This window comes from Astyanax mexicanus, unplaced genomic scaffold (assembly GCF_023375975.1).
Source record: "Astyanax mexicanus isolate ESR-SI-001 unplaced genomic scaffold, AstMex3_surface scaffold_41, whole genome shotgun sequence".
NCBI classification, from domain to species: Eukaryota; Metazoa; Chordata; class Actinopteri; order Characiformes; family Acestrorhamphidae; genus Astyanax; species Astyanax mexicanus.
In genome coordinates, this window is record NW_026040051.1 from 1,237,077 (window position 1) to 1,246,682 (window position 9,606).

At 46.7% G+C, this 9,606-nt stretch overlaps 42 non-coding genes across 42 annotated transcripts; all 42 read right to left on the reverse strand.

Moving 5' to 3' along the window:
• Positions 1–7: 7 nt before the first annotated feature.
• On the reverse strand, positions 8–126 carry LOC125794899 (5S ribosomal RNA). The gene has a single exon (XR_007433911.1). It is a non-coding gene; the product is annotated as a 5S ribosomal RNA (ribosomal RNA).
• A 110-nt stretch (positions 127–236) lies between these two features.
• Positions 237–355, reverse strand: LOC125794900 (5S ribosomal RNA). The gene has a single exon (XR_007433912.1). It is a non-coding gene; the product is annotated as a 5S ribosomal RNA (ribosomal RNA).
• Positions 356–465: 110 nt separating this feature from the next.
• LOC125795186 (5S ribosomal RNA) lies at positions 466–584 on the reverse strand. The gene has a single exon (XR_007434197.1). It is a non-coding gene; the product is annotated as a 5S ribosomal RNA (ribosomal RNA).
• A 110-nt stretch (positions 585–694) lies between these two features.
• On the reverse strand, positions 695–813 carry LOC125795187 (5S ribosomal RNA). The gene has a single exon (XR_007434198.1). It is a non-coding gene; the product is annotated as a 5S ribosomal RNA (ribosomal RNA).
• Positions 814–923: 110 nt separating this feature from the next.
• On the reverse strand, positions 924–1,042 carry LOC125794901 (5S ribosomal RNA). Its single transcript, XR_007433913.1, has one exon. It is a non-coding gene; the product is annotated as a 5S ribosomal RNA (ribosomal RNA).
• A 110-nt stretch (positions 1,043–1,152) lies between these two features.
• On the reverse strand, positions 1,153–1,271 carry LOC125794902 (5S ribosomal RNA). The gene has a single exon (XR_007433914.1). It is a non-coding gene; the product is annotated as a 5S ribosomal RNA (ribosomal RNA).
• Positions 1,272–1,381: 110 nt separating this feature from the next.
• Positions 1,382–1,500, reverse strand: LOC125794904 (5S ribosomal RNA). Its single transcript, XR_007433916.1, has one exon. It is a non-coding gene; the product is annotated as a 5S ribosomal RNA (ribosomal RNA).
• Positions 1,501–1,610: 110 nt separating this feature from the next.
• On the reverse strand, positions 1,611–1,729 carry LOC125795055 (5S ribosomal RNA). The gene has a single exon (XR_007434066.1). It is a non-coding gene; the product is annotated as a 5S ribosomal RNA (ribosomal RNA).
• A 110-nt stretch (positions 1,730–1,839) lies between these two features.
• On the reverse strand, positions 1,840–1,958 carry LOC125794905 (5S ribosomal RNA). Its single transcript, XR_007433917.1, has one exon. It is a non-coding gene; the product is annotated as a 5S ribosomal RNA (ribosomal RNA).
• A 110-nt stretch (positions 1,959–2,068) lies between these two features.
• LOC125795132 (5S ribosomal RNA) lies at positions 2,069–2,187 on the reverse strand. Its single transcript, XR_007434143.1, has one exon. It is a non-coding gene; the product is annotated as a 5S ribosomal RNA (ribosomal RNA).
• A 110-nt stretch (positions 2,188–2,297) lies between these two features.
• On the reverse strand, positions 2,298–2,416 carry LOC125794906 (5S ribosomal RNA). Its single transcript, XR_007433918.1, has one exon. It is a non-coding gene; the product is annotated as a 5S ribosomal RNA (ribosomal RNA).
• Positions 2,417–2,526: 110 nt separating this feature from the next.
• Positions 2,527–2,645, reverse strand: LOC125794907 (5S ribosomal RNA). Its single transcript, XR_007433919.1, has one exon. It is a non-coding gene; the product is annotated as a 5S ribosomal RNA (ribosomal RNA).
• A 110-nt stretch (positions 2,646–2,755) lies between these two features.
• LOC125794908 (5S ribosomal RNA) lies at positions 2,756–2,874 on the reverse strand. Its single transcript, XR_007433920.1, has one exon. It is a non-coding gene; the product is annotated as a 5S ribosomal RNA (ribosomal RNA).
• Positions 2,875–2,984: 110 nt separating this feature from the next.
• Positions 2,985–3,103, reverse strand: LOC125795098 (5S ribosomal RNA). Its single transcript, XR_007434109.1, has one exon. It is a non-coding gene; the product is annotated as a 5S ribosomal RNA (ribosomal RNA).
• A 110-nt stretch (positions 3,104–3,213) lies between these two features.
• LOC125795056 (5S ribosomal RNA) lies at positions 3,214–3,332 on the reverse strand. Its single transcript, XR_007434067.1, has one exon. It is a non-coding gene; the product is annotated as a 5S ribosomal RNA (ribosomal RNA).
• A 110-nt stretch (positions 3,333–3,442) lies between these two features.
• LOC125795030 (5S ribosomal RNA) lies at positions 3,443–3,561 on the reverse strand. Its single transcript, XR_007434042.1, has one exon. It is a non-coding gene; the product is annotated as a 5S ribosomal RNA (ribosomal RNA).
• Positions 3,562–3,671: 110 nt separating this feature from the next.
• On the reverse strand, positions 3,672–3,790 carry LOC125794626 (5S ribosomal RNA). Its single transcript, XR_007433732.1, has one exon. It is a non-coding gene; the product is annotated as a 5S ribosomal RNA (ribosomal RNA).
• A 110-nt stretch (positions 3,791–3,900) lies between these two features.
• On the reverse strand, positions 3,901–4,019 carry LOC125794909 (5S ribosomal RNA). The gene has a single exon (XR_007433921.1). It is a non-coding gene; the product is annotated as a 5S ribosomal RNA (ribosomal RNA).
• A 110-nt stretch (positions 4,020–4,129) lies between these two features.
• On the reverse strand, positions 4,130–4,248 carry LOC125794910 (5S ribosomal RNA). Its single transcript, XR_007433922.1, has one exon. It is a non-coding gene; the product is annotated as a 5S ribosomal RNA (ribosomal RNA).
• Positions 4,249–4,358: 110 nt separating this feature from the next.
• On the reverse strand, positions 4,359–4,477 carry LOC125795057 (5S ribosomal RNA). Its single transcript, XR_007434068.1, has one exon. It is a non-coding gene; the product is annotated as a 5S ribosomal RNA (ribosomal RNA).
• Positions 4,478–4,587: 110 nt separating this feature from the next.
• LOC125794831 (5S ribosomal RNA) lies at positions 4,588–4,706 on the reverse strand. Its single transcript, XR_007433842.1, has one exon. It is a non-coding gene; the product is annotated as a 5S ribosomal RNA (ribosomal RNA).
• Positions 4,707–4,816: 110 nt separating this feature from the next.
• Positions 4,817–4,935, reverse strand: LOC125795133 (5S ribosomal RNA). Its single transcript, XR_007434144.1, has one exon. It is a non-coding gene; the product is annotated as a 5S ribosomal RNA (ribosomal RNA).
• Positions 4,936–5,045: 110 nt separating this feature from the next.
• LOC125794911 (5S ribosomal RNA) lies at positions 5,046–5,164 on the reverse strand. Its single transcript, XR_007433923.1, has one exon. It is a non-coding gene; the product is annotated as a 5S ribosomal RNA (ribosomal RNA).
• Positions 5,165–5,274: 110 nt separating this feature from the next.
• On the reverse strand, positions 5,275–5,393 carry LOC125794912 (5S ribosomal RNA). Its single transcript, XR_007433924.1, has one exon. It is a non-coding gene; the product is annotated as a 5S ribosomal RNA (ribosomal RNA).
• A 110-nt stretch (positions 5,394–5,503) lies between these two features.
• Positions 5,504–5,622, reverse strand: LOC125794913 (5S ribosomal RNA). The gene has a single exon (XR_007433925.1). It is a non-coding gene; the product is annotated as a 5S ribosomal RNA (ribosomal RNA).
• Positions 5,623–5,732: 110 nt separating this feature from the next.
• Positions 5,733–5,851, reverse strand: LOC125795099 (5S ribosomal RNA). Its single transcript, XR_007434110.1, has one exon. It is a non-coding gene; the product is annotated as a 5S ribosomal RNA (ribosomal RNA).
• Positions 5,852–5,961: 110 nt separating this feature from the next.
• Positions 5,962–6,080, reverse strand: LOC125794915 (5S ribosomal RNA). Its single transcript, XR_007433927.1, has one exon. It is a non-coding gene; the product is annotated as a 5S ribosomal RNA (ribosomal RNA).
• A 110-nt stretch (positions 6,081–6,190) lies between these two features.
• LOC125794916 (5S ribosomal RNA) lies at positions 6,191–6,309 on the reverse strand. Its single transcript, XR_007433928.1, has one exon. It is a non-coding gene; the product is annotated as a 5S ribosomal RNA (ribosomal RNA).
• A 110-nt stretch (positions 6,310–6,419) lies between these two features.
• LOC125794917 (5S ribosomal RNA) lies at positions 6,420–6,538 on the reverse strand. Its single transcript, XR_007433929.1, has one exon. It is a non-coding gene; the product is annotated as a 5S ribosomal RNA (ribosomal RNA).
• A 110-nt stretch (positions 6,539–6,648) lies between these two features.
• LOC125795058 (5S ribosomal RNA) lies at positions 6,649–6,767 on the reverse strand. The gene has a single exon (XR_007434069.1). It is a non-coding gene; the product is annotated as a 5S ribosomal RNA (ribosomal RNA).
• A 110-nt stretch (positions 6,768–6,877) lies between these two features.
• Positions 6,878–6,996, reverse strand: LOC125794942 (5S ribosomal RNA). Its single transcript, XR_007433954.1, has one exon. It is a non-coding gene; the product is annotated as a 5S ribosomal RNA (ribosomal RNA).
• A 110-nt stretch (positions 6,997–7,106) lies between these two features.
• Positions 7,107–7,225, reverse strand: LOC125795134 (5S ribosomal RNA). The gene has a single exon (XR_007434145.1). It is a non-coding gene; the product is annotated as a 5S ribosomal RNA (ribosomal RNA).
• A 110-nt stretch (positions 7,226–7,335) lies between these two features.
• LOC125794918 (5S ribosomal RNA) lies at positions 7,336–7,454 on the reverse strand. Its single transcript, XR_007433930.1, has one exon. It is a non-coding gene; the product is annotated as a 5S ribosomal RNA (ribosomal RNA).
• A 110-nt stretch (positions 7,455–7,564) lies between these two features.
• LOC125794919 (5S ribosomal RNA) lies at positions 7,565–7,683 on the reverse strand. Its single transcript, XR_007433931.1, has one exon. It is a non-coding gene; the product is annotated as a 5S ribosomal RNA (ribosomal RNA).
• A 110-nt stretch (positions 7,684–7,793) lies between these two features.
• On the reverse strand, positions 7,794–7,912 carry LOC125794920 (5S ribosomal RNA). Its single transcript, XR_007433932.1, has one exon. It is a non-coding gene; the product is annotated as a 5S ribosomal RNA (ribosomal RNA).
• Positions 7,913–8,022: 110 nt separating this feature from the next.
• On the reverse strand, positions 8,023–8,141 carry LOC125795100 (5S ribosomal RNA). The gene has a single exon (XR_007434111.1). It is a non-coding gene; the product is annotated as a 5S ribosomal RNA (ribosomal RNA).
• Positions 8,142–8,251: 110 nt separating this feature from the next.
• LOC125794921 (5S ribosomal RNA) lies at positions 8,252–8,370 on the reverse strand. Its single transcript, XR_007433933.1, has one exon. It is a non-coding gene; the product is annotated as a 5S ribosomal RNA (ribosomal RNA).
• Positions 8,371–8,480: 110 nt separating this feature from the next.
• Positions 8,481–8,599, reverse strand: LOC125794922 (5S ribosomal RNA). Its single transcript, XR_007433934.1, has one exon. It is a non-coding gene; the product is annotated as a 5S ribosomal RNA (ribosomal RNA).
• Positions 8,600–8,709: 110 nt separating this feature from the next.
• Positions 8,710–8,828, reverse strand: LOC125794923 (5S ribosomal RNA). Its single transcript, XR_007433935.1, has one exon. It is a non-coding gene; the product is annotated as a 5S ribosomal RNA (ribosomal RNA).
• A 110-nt stretch (positions 8,829–8,938) lies between these two features.
• Positions 8,939–9,057, reverse strand: LOC125795059 (5S ribosomal RNA). The gene has a single exon (XR_007434070.1). It is a non-coding gene; the product is annotated as a 5S ribosomal RNA (ribosomal RNA).
• Positions 9,058–9,167: 110 nt separating this feature from the next.
• LOC125794924 (5S ribosomal RNA) lies at positions 9,168–9,286 on the reverse strand. The gene has a single exon (XR_007433936.1). It is a non-coding gene; the product is annotated as a 5S ribosomal RNA (ribosomal RNA).
• Positions 9,287–9,396: 110 nt separating this feature from the next.
• On the reverse strand, positions 9,397–9,515 carry LOC125795135 (5S ribosomal RNA). Its single transcript, XR_007434146.1, has one exon. It is a non-coding gene; the product is annotated as a 5S ribosomal RNA (ribosomal RNA).
• Between the last annotated feature and the right edge of the window lie 91 nt (positions 9,516–9,606).

A 9,606-nucleotide genomic window follows, 5' to 3' on the forward strand; every position in this document is an offset into this window, starting at 1 on the left:
GGGGAAAAGCTTACAGCACCTGGTATTCCCAGGTGGTCTCCCATCCAAGTACTAACCAGGCCAAACCCTGCTTAGCTTCCGAGATCAGACGAGATCGGGCGTTCTCAGGGTAGTGTGACCGTAAGCCATTGCAGAGCTCTCATCAAGACTACTTATGCAACTTCATCTATGTTGGGTTTCAGATAACAAATTAGTAATGTATAACAAGACCATGGTAATGGAAGCAAGAGGGGAAAAGCTTACAGCACCTGGTATTCCCAGGTGGTCTCCCATCCAAGTACTAACCAGGCCAAACCCTGCTTAGCTTCCGAGATCAGACGAGATCGGGCGTTCTCAGGGTAGTGTGACCGTAAGCCATTGCAGAGCTCTCATCAAGACTACTTATGCAACTTCATCTATGTTGGGTTTCAGATAACAAACTAGTAATGTATAACAAGACCATGGTAATGGAAGCAAGAGGGGAAAAGCTTACAGCACCTGGTATTCCCAGGTGGTCTCTCATCCAAGTACTAACCAGGCCAAACCCTGCTTAGCTTCCGAGATCAGACGAGATCGGGCGTTCTCAGGGTAGTGTGACCGTAAGCCATTGCAGAGCTCTCATCAAGACTACTTATGCAACTTCATCTATGTTGGGTTTCAGATAACAAACTAGTAATGTATAACAAGACCATGGTAATGGAAGCAAGAGGGGAAAAGCTTACAGCACCTGGTATTCCCAGGTGGTCTCTCATCCAAGTACTAACCAGGCCAAACCCTGCTTAGCTTCCGAGATCAGACGAGATCGGGCGTTCTCAGGGTAGTGTGACCGTAAGCCATTGCAGAGCTCTCATCAAGACTACTTATGCATCTTCATCTATGTTGGGTTTCAGATAACAAACTAGTAATGTATAACAAGACCATGGTAATGGAAGCAAGAGGGGAAAAGCTTACAGCACCTGGTATTCCCAGGTGGTCTCCCATCCAAGTACTAACCAGGCCAAACCCTGCTTAGCTTCCGAGATCAGACGAGATCGGGCGTTCTCAGGGTAGTGTGACCGTAAGCCATTGCAGAGCTCTCATCAAGACTACTTATGCAACTTCATCTATGTTGGGTTTCAGATAACAAACTAGTAATGTATAACAAGACCATGGTAATGGAAGCAAGAGGGGAAAAGCTTACAGCACCTGGTATTCCCAGGTGGTCTCCCATCCAAGTACTAACCAGGCCAAACCCTGCTTAGCTTCCGAGATCAGACGAGATCGGGCGTTCTCAGGGTAGTGTGACCGTAAGCCATTGCAGAGCTCTCATCAAGACTACTTATGCAACTTCATCTATGTTGGGTTTCAGATAACAAACTAGTAATGTATAACAAGACCATGGTAATGGAAGCAAGAGGGGAAAAGCTTACAGCACCTGGTATTCCCAGGTGGTCTCCCATCCAAGTACTAACCAGGCCAAACCCTGCTTAGCTTCCGAGATCAGACGAGATCGGGCGTTCTCAGGGTAGTGTGACCGTAAGCCATTGTAGAGCTCTCATCAAGACTACTTATGCAACTTCATCTATGTTGGGTTTCAGATAACAAACTAGTAATGTATAACAAGACCATGGTAATGGAAGCAAGAGGGGAAAAGCTTACAGCACCTGGTATTCCCAGGTGGTCTCCCATCCAAGTACTAACCAGGCCAAACCCTGCTTAGCTTCCGAGATCAGACGAGATCGGGCGTTCTCAGGGTAGCGTGACCGTAAGCCATTGCAGAGCTCTCATCAAGACTACTTATGCAACTTCATCTATGTTGGGTTTCAGATAACAAACTAGTAATGTATAACAAGACCATGGTAATGGAAGCAAGAGGGGAAAAGCTTACAGCACCTGGTATTCCCAGGTGGTCTCCCATCCAAGTACTAACCAGGCCAAACCCTGCTTAGCTTCCGAGATCAGACGAGATCGGGCGTTCTCAGGGTAGTGTGACCGTAAGCCATTGCAGAGCTCTCATCAAGACTACTTATGCAACTTCATCTATGTTGGGTTTCAGATAACAAACTAGTAATGTATAACAAGACCATGGTAATGGAAGCAAGAGGGGAAAAGCTTACAGCACCTGGTATTCCCAGGTGGTCTCCCATCCAAGTACTAACCAGGCCAAACCCTGCTTAGCTTCCGAGATCAGACGAGATCGGTCGTTCTCAGGGTAGTGTGACCGTAAGCCATTGCAGAGCTCTCATCAAGACTACTTATGCAACTTCATCTATGTTGGGTTTCAGATAACAAACTAGTAATGTATAACAAGACCATGGTAATGGAAGCAAGAGGGGAAAAGCTTACAGCACCTGGTATTCCCAGGTGGTCTCCCATCCAAGTACTAACCAGGCCAAACCCTGCTTAGCTTCCGAGATCAGACGAGATCGGGCGTTCTCAGGGTAGTGTGACCGTAAGCCATTGCAGAGCTCTCATCAAGACTACTTATGCAACTTCATCTATGTTGGGTTTCAGATAACAAACTAGTAATGTATAACAAGACCATGGTAATGGAAGCAAGAGGGGAAAAGCTTACAGCACCTGGTATTCCCAGGTGGTCTCCCATCCAAGTACTAACCAGGCCAAACCCTGCTTAGCTTCCGAGATCAGACGAGATCGGGCGTTCTCAGGGTAGTGTGACCGTAAGCCATTGCAGAGCTCTCATCAAGACTACTTATGCAACTTCATCTATGTTGGGTTTCAGATAACAAACTAGTAATGTATATCAAGACCATGGTAATGGAAGCAAGAGGGGAAAAGCTTACAGCACCTGGTATTCCCAGGTGGTCTCCCATCCAAGTACTAACCAGGCCAAACCCTGCTTAGCTTCCGAGATCAGACGAGATCGGGCGTTCTCAGGGTAGTGTGACCGTAAGCCATTGCAGAGCTCTCATCAAGACTACTTATGCAACTTCATCTATGTTGGGTTTCAGATAACAAACTAGTAATGTATAACAAGACCATGGTAATGGAAGCAAGAGGGGAAAAGCTTACAGCACCTGGTATTCCCAGGTGGTCTCCCATCCAAGTACTAACCAGGCCAAACCCTGCTTAGCTTCCGAGATCAGACGAGATCGGACGTTCTCAGGGTAGTGTGACCGTAAGCCATTGCAGAGCTCTCATCAAGACTACTTATGCAACTTCATCTATGTTGGGTTTCAGATAACAAACTAGTAATGTATAACAAGACCATGGTAATGGAAGCAAGAGGGGAAAAGCTTACAGCACCTGGTATTCCCAGGTGGTCTCCCATCCAAGTACTAACCAGGCCAAACCCTGCTTAGCTTCCGAGATCAGACGAGATCGGGCGTTCTCAGGGTAGCGTGACCGTAAGCCATTGCAGAGCTCTCATCAAGACTACTTATGCAACTTCATCTATGTTGGGTTTCAGATAACAAACTAGTAATGTATAACAAGACCATGGTAATGGAAGCAAGAGGGGAAAAGCTCACAGCACCTGGTATTCCCAGGTGGTCTCCCATCCAAGTACTAACCAGGCCAAACCCTGCTTAGCTTCCGAGATCAGACGAGATCGGGCGTTCTCAGGGTAGTGTGACCGTAAGCCATTGCAGAGCTCTCATCAAGACTACTTATGCAACTTCTTCTATGTTGGGTTTCAGATAACAAACTAGTAATGTATAACAAGACCATGGTAATGGAAGCAAGAGGGGAAAAGCTTACAGCACCTGGTATTCCCAGGTGGTCTCCCATCCATTTACTAACCAGGCCAAACCCTGCTTAGCTTCCGAGATCAGACGAGATCGGGCGTTCTCAGGGTAGCGTGACCGTAAGCCATTGCAGAACTCTCATCAAGACTACTTATGCAACTTCATCTATGTTGGGTTTCAGATAACAAACTAGTAATGTATAACAAGACCATGGTAATGGAAGCAAGAGGGGAAAAGCTTACAGCACCTGGTATTCCCAGGTGGTCTCCCATCCAAGTACTAACCAGGCCAAACCCTGCTTAGCTTCCGAGATCAGACGAGATCGGGCGTTCTCAGGGTAGTGTGACCGTAAGCCATTGCAGAGCTCTCATCAAGACTACTTATGCAACTTCATCTATGTTGGGTTTCAGATAACAAACTAGTAATGTATAACAAGACCATGGTAATGGAAGCAAGAGGGGAAAAGCTTACAGCACCTGGTATTCCCAGGTGGTCTCCCATCCAAGTACTAACCAGGCCAAACCCTGCTTAGCTTCCGAGATCAGACGAGATCGGGCGTTCTCAGGGTAGTGTGACCGTAAGCCATTGCAGAGCTCTCATCAAGACTACTTATGCAACTTCATCTATGTTGGGTTTCAGATAACAAACTAGTAATGTATAACAAGACCATGGTAATGGAAGCAAGAGGGGAAAAGCTTACAGCACCTGGTATTCCCAGGTGGTCTCCCATCCAAGTACTAACCAGGCCAAACCCTGCTTAGCTTCCGAGATCAGACGAGATCGGGCGTTCTCAGGGTAGCGTGACCGTAAGCCATTGCAGAGCTCTCATCAAGACTACTTATGCAACTTCATCTATGTTGGGTTTCAGATAACAAACTAGTAATGTATAACAAGACCATGGTAATGGAAGCAAGAGGGGAAAAGCTTACAGCACCTGGTATTCCCAGGTGGTCTCCCATCCAAGTACTAACCAGGCCAAACCCTGCTTAGCTTCCGAGATCGGACGAGATCGGGCGTTCTCAGGGTAGTGTGACCGTAAGCCATTGCAGAGCTCTCATCAAGACTACTTATGCAACTTCATCTATGTTGGGTTTCAGATAACAAACTAGTAATGTATAACAAGACCATGGTAATGGAAGCAAGAGGGGAAAAGCTTACAGCACCTGGTATTCCCAGGTGGTCTCCCATCCAAGTACTAACCAGGCCAAACCCTGCTTAGCTTCCGAGATCAGACGAGATCGGTCGTTCTCAGGGTAGTGTGACCGTAAGCCATTGCAGAGCTCTCATCAAGACTACTTATGCAACTTCATCTATGTTGGGTTTCAGATAACAAACTAGTAATGTATAACAAGACCATGGTAATGGAAGCAAGAGGGGAAAAGCTTACAGCACCTGGTATTCCCAGGTGGTCTCCCATCCAAGTACTAACCAGGCCAAACCCTGCTTAGCTTCCGAGATCAGACGAGATCGGGCGTTCTCAGGGTAGTGTGACCGTAAGCCATTGCAGAGCTCTCATCAAGACTACTTATGCAACTTCATCTATGTTGGGTTTCAGATAACAAACTAGTAATGTATAACAAGACCATGGTAATGGAAGCAAGAGGGGAAAAGCTTACAGCACCTGGTATTCCCAGGTGGTCTCCCATCCAAGTACTAACCAGGCCAAACCCTGCTTAGCTTCCGAGATCAGACGAGATCGGGCGTTCTCAGGGTAGTGTGACCGTAAGCCATTGCAGAGCTCTCATCAAGACTACTTATGCAACTTCATCTATGTTGGGTTTCAGATAACAAACTAGTAATGTATATCAAGACCATGGTAATGGAAGCAAGAGGGGAAAAGCTTACAGCACCTGGTATTCCCAGGTGGTCTCCCATCCAAGTACTAACCAGGCCAAACCCTGCTTAGCTTCCGAGATCAGACGAGATCGGGCGTTCTCAGGGTAGTGTGACCGTAAGCCATTGCAGAGCTCTCATCAAGACTACTTATGCAACTTCATCTATGTTGGGTTTCAGATAACAAACTAGTAATGTATAACAAGACCATGGTAATGGAAGCAAGAGGGGAAAAGCTTACAGCACCTGGTATTCCCAGGTGGTCTCCCATCCAAGTACTAACCAGGCCAAACCCTGCTTAGCTTCCGAGATCAGACGAGATCGGACGTTCTCAGGGTAGTGTGACCGTAAGCCATTGCAGAGCTCTCATCAAGACTACTTATGCAACTTCATCTATGTTGGGTTTCAGATAACAAACTAGTAATGTATAACAAGACCATGGTAATGGAAGCAAGAGGGGAAAAGCTTACAGCACCTGGTATTCCCAGGTGGTCTCCCATCCAAGTACTAACCAGGCCAAACCCTGCTTAGCTTCCGAGATCAGACGAGATCGGGCGTTCTCAGGGTAGTGTGACCGTAAGCCATTGCAGAGCTCTCATCAAGACTACTTATGCAACTTCATCTATGTTGGGTTTCAGATAACAAACTAGTAATGTATAACAAGACCATGGTAATGGAAGCAAGAGGGGAAAAGCTTACAGCACCTGGTATTCCCAGGTGGTCTCCCATCCAAGTACTAACCAGGCCAAACCCTGCTTAGCTTCCGAGATCAGACGAGATCGGGCGTTCTCAGGGTAGTGTGACCGTAAGCCATTGCAGAGCTCTCATCAAGACTACTTATGCAACTTCATCTATGTTGGGTTTCAGATAACAAACTAGTAATGTATAACAAGACCATGGTAATGGAAGCAAGAGGGGAAAAGCTTACAGCACCTGGTATTCCCAGGTGGTCTCCCATCCAAGTACTAACCAGGCCAAACCCTGCTTAGCTTCCGAGATCAGACGAGATCGGGCGTTCTCAGGGTAGTGTGACCGTAAGCCATTGCAGAGCTCTCATCAAGACTACTTATGCAACTTCATCTATGTTGGGTTTCAGATAACAAACTAGTAATGTATAACAAGACCATGGTAATGGAAGCAAGAGGGGAAAAGCTTACAGCACCTGGTATTCCCAGGTGGTCTCCCATCCAAGTACTAACCAGGCCAAACCCTGCTTAGCTTCCGAGATCAGACGAGATCGGGCGTTCTCAGGGTAGCGTGACCGTAAGCCATTGCAGAGCTCTCATCAAGACTACTTATGCAACTTCATCTATGTTGGGTTTCAGATAACAAACTAGTAATGTATAACAAGACCATGGTAATGGAAGCAAGAGGGGAAAAGCTTACAGCACCTGGTATTCCCAGGTGGTCTCCCATCCAAGTACTAACCAGGCCAAACCCTGCTTAGCTTCCGAGATCGGACGAGATCGGGCGTTCTCAGGGTAGTGTGACCGTAAGCCATTGCAGAGCTCTCATCAAGACTACTTATGCAACTTCATCTATGTTGGGTTTCAGATAACAAACTAGTAATGTATAACAAGACCATGGTAATGGAAGCAAGAGGGGAAAAGCTTACAGCACCTGGTATTCCCAGGTGGTCTCCCATCCAAGTACTAACCAGGCCAAACCCTGCTTAGCTTCCGAGATCAGACGAGATCGGTCGTTCTCAGGGTAGTGTGACCGTAAGCCATTGCAGAGCTCTCATCAAGACTACTTATGCAACTTCATCTATGTTGGGTTTCAGATAACAAACTAGTAATGTATAACAAGACCATGGTAATGGAAGCAAGAGGGGAAAAGCTTACAGCACCTGGTATTCCCAGGTGGTCTCCCATCCAAGTACTAACCAGGCCAAACCCTGCTTAGCTTCCGAGATCAGACGAGATCGGGCGTTCTCAGGGTAGTGTGACCGTAAGCCATTGCAGAGCTCTCATCAAGACTACTTATGCAACTTCATCTATGTTGGGTTTCAGATAACAAACTAGTAATGTATAACAAGACCATGGTAATGGAAGCAAGAGGGGAAAAGCTTACAGCACCTGGTATTCCCAGGTGGTCTCCCATCCAAGTACTAACCAGGCCAAACCCTGCTTAGCTTCCGAGATCAGACGAGATCGGGCGTTCTCAGGGTAGTGTGACCGTAAGCCATTGCAGAGCTCTCATCAAGACTACTTATGCAACTTCATCTATGTTGGGTTTCAGATAACAAACTAGTAATGTATATCAAGACCATGGTAATGGAAGCAAGAGGGGAAAAGCTTACAGCACCTGGTATTCCCAGGTGGTCTCCCATCCAAGTACTAACCAGGCCAAACCCTGCTTAGCTTCCGAGATCAGACGAGATCGGGCGTTCTCAGGGTAGTGTGACCGTAAGCCATTGCAGAGCTCTCATCAAGACTACTTATGCAACTTCATCTATGTTGGGTTTCAGATAACAAACTAGTAATGTATAACAAGACCATGGTAATGGAAGCAAGAGGGGAAAAGCTTACAGCACCTGGTATTCCCAGGTGGTCTCCCATCCAAGTACTAACCAGGCCAAACCCTGCTTAGCTTCCGAGATCAGACGAGATCGGACGTTCTCAGGGTAGTGTGACCGTAAGCCATTGCAGAGCTCTCATCAAGACTACTTATGCAACTTCATCTATGTTGGGTTTCAGATAACAAACTAGTAATGTATAACAAGACCATGGTAATGGAAGCAAGAGGGGAAAAGCTTACAGCACCTGGTATTCCCAGGTGGTCTCCCATCCAAGTACTAACCAGGCCAAACCCTGCTTAGCTTCCGAGATCAGACGAGATCGGGCGTTCTCAGGGTAGTGTGACCGTAAGCCATTGCAGAGCTCTCATCAAGACTACTTATGCAACTTCATCTATGTTGGGTTTCAGATAACAAACTAGTAATGTATAACAAGACCATGGTAATGGAAGCAAGAGGGGAAAAGCTTACAGCACCTGGTATTCCCAGGTGGTCTCCCATCCAAGTACTAACCAGGCCAAACCCTGCTTAGCTTCCGAGATCAGACGAGATCGGGCGTTCTCAGGGTAGTGTGACCGTAAGCCATTGCAGAGCTCTCATCAAGACTACTTATGCAACTTCATCTATGTTGGGTTTCAGATAACAAACTAGTAATGTATAACAAGACCATGGTAATGGAAGCAAGAGGGGAAAAGCTTACAGCACCTGGTATTCCCAGGTGGTCTCCCATCCAAGTACTAACCAGGCCAAACCCTGCTTAGCTTCCGAGATCAGACGAGATCGGGCGTTCTCAGGGTAGTGTGACCGTAAGCCATTGCAGAGCTCTCATCAAGACTACTTATGCAACTTCATCTATGTTGGGTTTCAGATAACAAACTAGTAATGTATAACAAGACCATGGTAATGGAAGCAAGAGGGGAAAAGCTTACAGCACCTGGTATTCCCAGGTGGTCTCCCATCCAAGTACTAACCAGGCCAAACCCTGCTTAGCTTCCGAGATCAGACGAGATCGGGCGTTCTCAGGGTAGCGTGACCGTAAGCCATTGCAGAGCTCTCATCAAGACTACTTATGCAACTTCATCTATGTTGGGTTTCAGATAACAAACTAGTAATGTATAACAAGACCATGGTAATGGAAGCAAGAGGGGAAAAGCTTACAGCACCTGGTATTCCCAGGTGGTCTCCCATCCAAGTACTAACCAGGCCAAACCCTGCTTAGCTTCCGAGATCAGACGAGATCGGGCGTTCTCAGGGTAGTGTGACCGTAAGCCATTGCAGAGCTCTCATCAAGACTACTTATGCAACTTCATCTATGTTGGGTTTCAGATAACAAACTAGTAATGTATAACAAGACCATGGTAATGGAAGCAAGAGGGGAAAAGCTTACAGCACCTGGTATTCCCAGGTGGTCTCCCATCCAAGTACTAACCAGGCCAAACCCTGCTTAGCTTCCGAGATCAGACGAGATCGGTCGTTCTCAGGGTAGTGTGACCGTAAGCCATTGCAGAGCTCTCATCAAGACTACTTATGCAACTTCATCTATGTTGGGTTTCAGATAACAAACTAGTAATGTATAACAAGACCATGGTA